The 10,000-nt window shown below is 28.9% G+C and overlaps 1 protein-coding gene across 1 annotated transcript in view; it reads left to right on the plus strand.

Moving 5' to 3' along the window:
- LOC122630266 (BAG domain-containing protein Samui-like) overlaps nucleotides 1-10,000 on the plus strand; it is a 22,479-nt gene that overhangs the window by 1,033 nt on the left and 11,446 nt on the right. The gene's annotated exons all lie outside the window — the stretch shown is intronic.

The raw sequence follows: 10,000 nt of genomic DNA on the forward strand, positions 1-10,000 counted from the left end.
CTCTCTCTCTCTCTCTCTCTCTCTCTCTCTCTCTCTCTCTTTCTTTCTCTATAATTCTAAATGCACGAAGAGAAAACGAAACTACAAAACTACCTGTTCTTCTCTTTCTTTTTTTCTTTCTTTCTTTCTTTTTTTTTTAATTTCTTTTTTTTTCCTCCTTACAAATATGTTGAAAACATTAATCTCACGTGCGCCATCTGTAGAACTTTTCGTAACTAATAATACGATTTATATATTTAATATTTTTTTCAAAGACATTGAGGGCAATATATGAATATAATATTATCGTTTAACAATGAAAATGAATTTTTATAACCGGAAGTACGTCAGTTGGGCACGTAAATCTCGTAACTTGTGTTCTGCATCGACGATAACCTCATTAACATAATTATTCTATAGTCGTGTGTTAACGGTACAAATTTTCGAAGAATTTTCTCTCTCACTCTCTCTCTCTCTCTCTCTCTCTCTCTCTCTCTCTCTCTCTCTTTCTCTCTCTCTTTCTATCCCATTCTTTTCTTCGGATTATATACAGGATGAGCCGAAAAATTCTTAGCCTTGTTGTTTTATAATTAAAAAATAAAGAAAAAGATAAGAAAGGAAACAAGATTAACCTACAAAAAGTTTCTTAGAAAATTAAAAAAGAAAGAATAATGTATTTCTCGAAAATTATCTAGGAACTTTTGGCACAACCTGTACTAGCTCGTAAAGGAAGAGGACATCTGATTACATTTTTCCACCCTCCTAACTTCGTACAACAAAGGAGCAGTCACTTCGTGTGGCGAATGATCAGTCAAGGATCGATCGATATCCTTTTAGTTCTTCTTACAACCGACCAACCCCTCAACAGAGAAATTGCTATTTTCGATGTGTGTATATGTGTGTCTGTATAACCTAAAAAAGAAAAGGATGAAAGAAGTATATTACAAACACTATCACAAAATACACAGGGTTGTCAAAAAGTTTCTAGACGAGCCAAAATTATTCCTAGACAATTTTCAAAAATTTAATTACACCACTCTTTTTCGTGACTTTTTTCAAGATTAATTTTTTTTTTTTTATTTATTTATTTTTTTTATTTTTTTTTATTTTTTTTTTATTTTTTTATTCAGATTGTAGAACTATAAACAAAGTTCCTGAACTTTGTTAGAATCTGGGAACAAAAAAGTAACCTGAAAAAAAGTATCAGAAAAGAGAGTAATCGATTTTTAAGATTATTCAAGAACTTTTGGCTTCATCTTGTACTATTAAAAAATATTATCGCGTTCGAAATTTATGTTTATCTATTTTCGTTTCCTTTTTATTTCTTTTTTGTCTTTCTATCTCTCTCTCTCTCTCTCTCTCTCTCTCTCTCTCTCTCTCTCTCTCTCTCTCTCTCTCTCTCTCTCTCTCTCTCTCTCTCTCTCTCTCTCTCTCTCTCTTTTTTCTCTCTCTCTCCAAATGTTGATGGAAAATAAAATCATATATCATACGTTTTGCTTTATCAAAAACATTTTACGAAATATACAAAATCTACAAGAACGTTTGAAACGGATCCAATTGTTTAACAGCGGCTATCTTTTGTGTTTTATTGTTGTATTTTGGAGTGCTTGTTGGATATCATAAATTAAGAGTATTACTTTATTATTAAGCGTGACTTGGATAGAAGCTGGTTTCTACGTTCTCATTGATTCGATCTTTGAAAAGAAATTATTTTTAATCTTCGAATTATTTTTTGATTAGAATTTTTATTTCATATTAACCCTAACGCTATGACGGAATTATTCTTTTTATATTCGATCGTTTTATTATTATATCAAATTAATATAAAACGAATTTTAATAAATTAATAATACCATGGTGTCCAAATAAAAAAGAACGTTTGAATATTATCGAGACATAAAGATCCCTACTTACATTCACTTATAATTCTTTATTTAAAATATGCAGAATTTTATTGATTAAGGGTCATATCATTAGTACGCAGTGAGCATTGAATGACTACAGTCACCCTAATGGAATTTAAAAACAAAAAATAAGTAAATATTTCGAGCCTATTTGTAAAGGGTCCATAAATAATTGTTTTTATTAAAAGAAAAGGAAGAATACTAGACAGGAAAATGGCGTTTGTAAGCGGTGTTGCCAATTTTATATAAATCACCCCTTAGTTTCGATGGAATCATCCCTCTTTGTGCTTAGATCGGATGAAAGGCATCTGTTGGTTGGTTAAAATGAGATCAATATGACGTGTTGGTTACTCGACGGAATTGCAACCACGAGGCTCGAAAGTACGTCGTCCACTTGCGAGAATCATTTCGCTGCGTTTTCTAAAGCGGCCTGTGCCGAGTGAGAGGGGCCCAGAAATAAACTGTTTGTTGCCAAATGCCTGCGGGGAGGATGATATGCCTCTTATTGCTCTTTCGAAGCCTAAATGTTCCAAGAGTTTACTAATGATTTTCTTATGATTACTTATAAGACTTTTATAAAGAAAGAAATTTATTTAAAGAAATTTATATTTTATAAATATATATATATTAATATACAATTAATTCGTTGATGTTATATTCATTAATTAGAAATATGTGTTAGAGAGAAAAGACGAATAATCTAATCGTTTTCTTTTTTTCTTTTTCTCTTAATACATATACACATGCATATGTATTATTGTACTTGTCAAACAAAATATCAGCCTATAGGTATATGTATAAATATAATATTATAAACTATAAAACATATATATATATATATAAACATATAACATATAAATATATATTCGTATCTGCATTTAAAATACGAAGAAAACAAAAGGATAATAATTTATGATACATACATATACGAATATAAATAATATAAATAATAATTTCGTGCGCGTGGGTGTGTGTATGTGTATATGTATGACACATTTAGCTGTCTAAAATGGCAGGTTCCATTTCACTTAGGAGGAAGTGAATATATTCGATAGTGTTAGTGGGTAGACCCTGTTAGCAAAGAGCAGGGTTGCGTCTTTGAAGATTCTTCGGCTACGACGAAGACGAGGGAACGTTCTCGACTCATCGTCTTCGTCGTCGTCGTCCTCGTCGACATCTTCGTCGTTGTCGTCGTCGTCGTCGTTGTCGTCGTCGTCGTTGTCGTCGTCGTCGTTGTCGTCGTCGTCGTTGTCGTCGTCGTCGTTGTCGTCGTCGTCGTCGTCGTCGTCGTCGAGGCGAGATCTCTCAAAATAGTCGCCATTGATTCTCTCTCACCATTCCACGCGGCGAGTACTTCGATCCAGAATAATCCATGAAATTTGTTGAGTGACATTTTGCGAACGTTCGAGTTTTATGTTTTTCTTAAATCCATTCGAAATGAAAAAATAAAGAAAGAAGGGAAAGAAAAAGAAAAGAGAAAAAATCTCAGAAAAAAAGGAAATGAAAATTATTTTTAAAGATTTTGTTCGACGAGTTTGATTCGTTTCTCTCTCTCTCTCTCTCTCTCTCTCTCTCTCTCTCTCTCTCTCTCTCTCTCTCTCTCTCTCTCTCTTTCGTTTTCTTTTTCTTTCTTTTTTTTTTTCCGATCATAACGATCGGTTGCGTTCCTTTAATTTGTACAATAGGTTTTATACTTAGGTTTTATCGATTTCGAATTAACAAATTAATTAGAAACTATTTCCAGTTAAGATGACCGAACTATATTGCCAAGAATAGATTTTAGATCTTAGAAATTCGTAACCAATGCGTCATTTTCAACTCTAAGATATTAGTTTTAATGGGAGTTTACGAATGTGACTTAAGAACGTGTATTTATCCGGAAAACACGTTATGTCACTGACTGTTCAAAGATAACGATAAATCTATATATATTTCTATTCTTAATAGATTTTATTTATCAGAATATCTATACTAATCTCAAAATTAGTAACTCCTTTAGTAATATAGAAATATATTAATATAACGTAGAGAGAAAGAGAGAGAGAAAATAATTAAAATAAAAAATATAAAAATATAACTAATATAAAAAAGAAAAAGAAAGAATGATAATATAGCAGTATATCATATAGTTAATATTAATAGTATATTACTTCTAATATAGTAATAAAGTATATCTCTAATATATAATAGAGTGTGATAACAGTAGTAATATATTAATAGTAACATTATATATATATATATATGTATATATATATAGTAAATATTAGTAAATTACAAAAATATATATACATATTACACACACATACACACACTTGAAAATATTAATAATTTATATGACAAGATAATATTTTTATCGTTCATTCCCTTCCTTTATATATCTTTTCTTCGTTTATATAATTTATCAAGTAGTCTTTTATCATGAGCTCTTTCTCCGTTGAAACTTTCAGAAGGGGTCAAACATAACCGGACGTCTCGTTGATGTTAGCCTTTTCATGTGACATCTGAGTCACTAGAGTAATTGTACTGTATGGAGAATATCTCGAAAGTGCTTTCCTTCTCCATTCTCGGAAGTGCATCACTTGTTCCCCCATAGCCCCGCCCATTTCTCATTGCCGAGTATCATTCACGATAGTGACGACATTCTTTCACTCTCATCGCTTTCACTACTTCCCCCTCCTTACATGATCCCTCAATTAAAATGGGTCAGTGTACCTCAATAGTAATCCTTTTTTTTTTTATTTTTAATTTATTTAACTTCGTTACTATACAGTACATACACAGAGTATATTAATTCTGTATTACTATAAGGGACATAGTAATAATAATAGTATGTTATATAGTATAATAATATATTACTACTAATATTATATATATATATATATACACATTTTATATTTTATGTATATTTTATATATAGCTATAAAATTACACGTGTCGTTTAAAAAAAAAAGAAATTGTAGGAATATTTCCATATATAGGTATATACCTCATGCGATCTATGTATACATTATTTCTGCATACTTTCGATAACGATGGTATCATCATTAAAACACACAAAAGTCGAAGAATTCTTGGAAAGGGATTAATTCTTATGCGTGTAATTCTGTTACTCAAGATAATGAGAGTAGCAGCAGGTGACTCTTACCGACGGAATCATAAACGGATGCAGAGAAATCAACGAACCGGTTAAGTCGACTATATATATATATATATATATAACTTATATACGTATAAAATCATCTGTTCTCTTTACAATTTTGCATTAATATATATATATATATACAGACACGTGTACGTATATGCACTTATACCATGCTATATACCAAGCCAGAAGGTCACAGTTAACAGTTTAAAACAAGTTTTTATTTTTATTCTGTTCTTTTTTTTATATCTTGTAAATTTTACACATTTGCATATATATATGATAAGTATTTGGATAAAAATAAAAAATAATACCTTGTAAAAAGTAAAGAAAAAAGAAAAAAAAGATTACTCAGGAATTAGCTAAATATAACCTAACTTTTCTAATAACTTAGAAGAATTTTTTTTGAAATAGTAGACTGTAAAACAGTTGGATCACTTACATAGAAGCAAACATCAAGTTTGCTATCGATGATGTTTACTTCGCTATGCAATCAGCACCAGCCTTCTAATTACTCTTGTCAGTATGTATTATACATACAGTCAAGGACACGACACGTATAGTTTTTTTTTTTTAACTGGTCATTATCGCGCTATACTCGTGTTAATAGTTAAACTCTTCTATACTTTATCTAATTGTAACATCTTTCTTATATTATAGTCTATATGTATCTTTAATACGTGCTGACGATCGTTTTCTTATCGTCAGACGAGACGATAATTTTTTTCAAGGTTACAAGTTTACATTTGTAATTTATTATTATTACTATTATTATCTTTTTAATTATTTTTTTATTTGTCTTTTTCTTTTATTTTTTTTTATCTTTTTATTTTATTTTTTATTTTTTTGAATGTTTTGCCGTAGTTAGGATCAATCAGTTATTCTTACTGCATAAGACACACCTCAAACGATTGATTCAATGTGCTCATTTCTTTTTAGGTTAGGTTATAGATACATACATACATAAATAAAGTGATTCAATCGTGCCAACAATCAAGCATTGATATACGATAAAGAAATATTTTAATGAGATACTGCGAATTATGTGTTGTAACTTTTGAAACAACCTTGGTACTTACTTTATTATTATTATTTATATTTTTATAATATACCGAATAATTATAAAGGAAGAGAGACAGAAGGGTATAATTATATTATTTTAGATAATAAAATTATAATTATAAATCGTGTCTTTATAGACTAATGTTCATTTATAATGGATAAATAAGAAGATTTTAAATGATGAAGAGATTGTACGAAGTAAACAAATTGAAAATTACTGTCAGTTATAGATAAGTAATAAAAGTTATTTTTAAAAGGTTAAAGTCTATGAAAATTGAATGTCAAGAAAAAGAAACAACAGAATAGTTATATGTAATTATGACCTATTGGCTATATATTATGATTACCAACAGTTAATCATCATATTATTTTTTCGTATTGTTAATTATTTCTATTTTTATAGAAAATAATTTGAATAGAATTGCAAATTTGATTGTATTCGGCCGGTAAAGAAGATTTTTTTTTTCTTCTTTTCTTTCGTTTATTTTTTTCCCATTCTAAAACAATAGAAGAAGATAATTTATTTTGTATCGGTATAAGAGAAATTTAGAAAATATCTAATACTAACAGATATATACACATTTGCATAGTTCGAATATTTTAATTTGGTCTAATACCGATAGATGGCAACACCCTCCTCACTGTTTATCGACATTATATTTCCATTTATTCTCAATGCGTATATGATAGAAATATGATTAGTTATGTATATATGTGTGTGTGTGTCTGTATATATATATATATATATATATATATATATATATGTTCATAGTTAAATGCATATTTATTTTTACTATCGATTTTATTCTAAAATATTTAATACTTTTTTAATAATTTATTTAGTACGCATTGTTGATTGTGTAATTTACGAATGTAGTAACTTTTCTTCTTTTTTCTTTTCTTTTCTTTTTTTTTTTTTTTTTTTACGAACTCTGACCTCTTTACGAAATACTACATACTTTGATAAATGTTGCAATTTTACTAGCAACGATTTTTAACGAGCCAGCACGAATCTGATTTATCCAATTAAAACGCTTCGTTTTCGTTCGCTTCTTTTATTTGGATTAACCGAGCCATGAAATTTTTTTAATTTATTAGAAATTGTTTACAACGTTGTTCGTAAAATGATTAATGATATTTGTGACGTTACTATAACATATAATTCGATAATTACACACGCACATAAATATAAATAATTTCTAAATAATACTATTTATAATATAATTTCGATTTGATAAACTCAATTCGATTTTCTTTAAAAAGGTCTTGGCACAGCTTGATCCCATTTTCTTAAATGACTTCCAAGGTTAGAGAGTTAATTATTAGAAGTTAACTCAATTAATGGCAAGTTCTAGTTATTTGATTCGATCAACAAAAGTGAGGAAATAAGACGGGGATGGGAAAAGAAAATCATCGGAATAGATTGAACAATTACATACCAAATTTTTCTATAACGATTATGTCTTATTAAAATAATACAGTTTCAATTATCAATTTTATATATATATATATCAAATATATATATATATATATATATAATTGCAATTATAAATTATCTATTATATAAATATAGATAAAAATTTCTTAAGTTCTAATTTTAAACATAAATTACTTTCCTTTCGAAACAGATTTTAGATTAATTTTTTTTTCCTTCAGATTATAAAACTACAAGCGTAACTTGTAAAACTGCAAGTTTGATTAAAAATGTAAAAAAAATGTTGAAAAAACAGTAATTGATTTTTATAATCATTTAATAACTTTTAGCTCGTTTATATCGATCGTGTAAAATAAATACTTACGTATACTTTCTTCTGTACATTGACACCATTTTACATTTCACGCGAATATGCGAATTAGATTAGCAGCTGGTTATTTCCGTGTCGATTAAAAAACAACGATCGAATGAATCGTCCTGTGAAACTCGTTCGAGTTACTTAGTAAACTTAAAAGCTCAGCATTTCACTCCAACAATCTCTTCGTTCTTAAGCCGTGTAACAACTTCTGTTTTCACGATTCGTTTCACACTGACAATGAGTCTTGCACAAGATACTCGACTTTCATCATCTTTTTTTGTCAGCCAATCGTATATTTTCTTATTACGAACGTACAATTTTATTAAATATAATTCTATCAGACATATTATCGTTTATTATTGATAAGATAATTTAATAAAAACTGTATCATAACATTGACGTAGATATATTTTAGAATTTGAACTTGAATTATAAAAAATCAAATATATATATTTATAATATTAATTGTAAAATCAGTTTTGTGATTCATTCCAAGTTTGATAATACAATTTTTGAAAATAAATCATAATCTGTTTGAAGATTAATAATAATAATTTAATTATATATATATATATATATATATATATATATATGTAATATATACACAGTCATGGTTCAGTAAAGAAAACAACATTCGTTCCTGGAATCTCACAGTCTTTTGAACGCTTGTTCGTCGTTGTATTCGTTACTTGATCTATTACATAACTTTTATCACGTTGTAGGAGATACTTTATGTTGTGTCACCTTCATACGATCTATTCATGCAGATGCACACACATACACACGCACACACGCACGAAGTAACAACACTCATTACAAACATGCTTGTGTGCATACAGATAGAATACTACGAACGTAATGAATATATGTAAGAGGGGACAATTTTTTGTTTATCAGAGAAAATGTATATTTTTTTTATAAACATCTGTATATTTATAAAAAATATATATAGGTATGCATCCGCGCGCGCGCGCGCGTGTGTGTGTGTGCAAATACATAGATAACTTCAATTTTTTTTTGACCTTTCATTTCATAGAAATCTTAGTTTTGATATCATGTTGAAGTCATCGGTAAAGTCAAGCTGACTGTATTAGATTATGAAACCTTGTTCCTAGTGCACTTGGCCTACGTCCAATCATCGTGCTCCGTCTAAAAACACCTTGTTGCACCCTCGAAGGCACGGTCGTGTGAAAATATATGTACATATATATATACCTACATGCGTATGTGTATATATATATATATATATATGTATATATTTATGTACGTATTATCATATATCTCACGATACATGGTCACTTTCAAGAAAATATATAACGATGAGAGATCATTGTATCCAATGGGAGAGGTTAATAAAAGTCAAGTTCGAATTGAACTATGTTCAAAAAAGAAAGAGAGAAAGGGACAACGTGATTGGTTAGTTTAATTTATTAGAACAAATCGTTGTGTTAAATCTATCATACTTAATGGAAATAATTCTCCACTAAACGATAATGGCCGCGGTCAATTATCCATTTTTGTATTCGTGATAAGCCCAAAGAGTTTGGCAATCTACCAAATTCTGGATGCTGACTAATGTTTCCCGATGGTGAATCTGAAAGTATATTGTCGAGAAAATAGAGAGGGAGAAAGAGAGAGAGAGAGAGAGAGAGAGAGAGTCAATTTGAGACCATTGTTTTAGAATAGAAATAGATAATGATTAATTGATCTTCGATGATGAATCCAATGTTTTAATTATAACTTCAATGTGATACAAAATTAGAGTATTCTTTTCTCTTTTCTTTTTTTCTTCTCGGGATTTTTGATTCATTTATTTTCGATGATATGAATATAAATATTCTAATTATAACTCATATGTTTTAATAATAACCTCAATGTCATAGAAAATTCGAGTATATTTATTATTTCTCGTAATTTTGAGGATATCGATATAATCGTTTTAATTACGAATCTAAATGTTTTAATGTTATAATTGAAATATGATAGAAAAATTAAGTTGAAGTGAAGAGGGAAATAATGGTATTTTGAAAAATAATTCTTTATTCTATATCGAAGCAAGTTCTCTTTCTCGACGAACTTCAAACGTCGAACGTACCAAAAAACCAAGTCGACCATGTAGC

This window comes from Vespula pensylvanica, chromosome 6 (genome assembly GCF_014466175.1).
Source record: "Vespula pensylvanica isolate Volc-1 chromosome 6, ASM1446617v1, whole genome shotgun sequence".
In the NCBI taxonomy this organism is placed as follows: Eukaryota; Metazoa; Arthropoda; class Insecta; order Hymenoptera; family Vespidae; genus Vespula; species Vespula pensylvanica.